The following is a 1,778-nucleotide window of genomic DNA, read 5'->3' on the forward strand; positions in this document are numbered from 1 at the left end:
ATCTCTCTCCTCCCAATCAAATATGGTGCGCACACAACCCTCCTTTCCCGGCGGTGGTGCCCCCTATGGAACTCCATCCTTCTTGACCTCATCGACACCCACGAGCTCTGCCATCGCTATCGCAAAAGCTTGGATGAGTTCTCCAAGATCCTTGGCAGTCACCTTGGCCCAACCAAAGGCCTTAGAATGGGCAAGTTCTGTTCCAACGGCAAGGACCAAGCCAAGCTTGACGACTGGTTCCGATCCCCCGCCGTAGATCAGCTCGAGGAGCTCACTTTTGATGATTGGCATATGTGGTCGCTACCAATGTCCGCACTCCGCCTCGCGCCCACGCTGCACGTCGCCAAGTTTAGGAACTGCCATTTCCCGCCCCTTAATGATGCGCCCACTCTTATTCTACCACGACTGAAGCACCTCGAGCTCGTCGCCATCTGCCTCTCAAAGGGTGACATGGAGCGCCTGCTCCATGGCTGTAGTACTGCACTCGAGTACCTTCGTCTTCAGGCTATGAATGGGTTGAGTACCTTCCACATCACCTCCATGACTCTCCGGACTATTTATGTGTGTTGCTGGTGCGGCAGGAAGACATCACAAGATGTGTACCATGGTATGGTCATCCAGGACACACCTGTACTTGAGAGATTACTTGTAGTTGATCAAGAAGGTCCAACAAGTACTACTAGGGAAAATCCTAGCAGCAGCGAGGGTTTTGGGCCTCTCAGTAGCGCGGGCACCGGCGCTACTAATAAGGCGCTACAACTGACGTATAGCAGTAGCGCCGGTTGTCCCACGCTACTGCTATACATGAATACCTGTAGCGATCTTTGGGAAAGGGCGCTACTGATATTATCTGCAACGCTGTTTGCTGGGACGCGCTACTGACAATGCGGGGCTACTGCTAAATTTCCCCCCTCGCTACTACTAGTTTATTTATTAGTTTTTTTCCTGCATATTTGTTTTGTATTTGTTTTGTATTTGAATAGGCTTTATACAATAATCTTTAGCATATCATACACATACAAATGTAATCATAGCATATACATACAATTAGTCTCATCAAATCATGTCATCATCATAATCATCATCCAACACAAAGTGGTCTCTCGTTATCATCTCGAAAATAGCGATACAAGTCTCAAATGATATGCAAATACATCGTCATCCATCTAAACAATGATATACGCGAGAAGAGCTATCACTTTGAGAACATGAGTTCGTATCCCTCTTTCGCATTAGCGTGAACCTCTAAACTAACTACTGCCCGTCTCTCGGAAACCGGAAGGGCCTGACACTCCGGCCACTTGTCGTATATATACTCCTGGCATAACACTTCTTCGCCATCTATGATCTATGCACCTGCATCATCACATGAGTCGATGATATGCAACATATATAGTTGAGCAACAGAAAGAGACAGACTTGGCAAAAATAAAAACAACATATCATAAGCATAAATAACAAAGTTCATCGTACCCCAAAATGCCCTAACTAGAGTGATTTTCGCTAGTCGAGGAGGAGGACGGTTTAATTACATCACAAATAAAGTTTCACCGTGCATAACTCAAAGTTTTGTCATACAGAAAGTATGGACTAAGCGGACACATTGTCATATATCGACAATCACTCCAACATGTCATTCCATCCATCCAAGTCAGGGAGATAGTCCCCGAGCCTAGTGAAAGGCTCCAGGTCGATACGCTGAGAGGCCACAATAGGACCCACCCAGCAGTGCAACAATCACCAAGCCGCCGCGGTGTCTCGTCGTCAACAATCACCAA

Source organism: Triticum dicoccoides, chromosome 1A (assembly GCF_002162155.2).
Source record: "Triticum dicoccoides isolate Atlit2015 ecotype Zavitan chromosome 1A, WEW_v2.0, whole genome shotgun sequence".
Classification (NCBI taxonomy): domain Eukaryota; kingdom Viridiplantae; phylum Streptophyta; class Magnoliopsida; order Poales; family Poaceae; genus Triticum; species Triticum dicoccoides.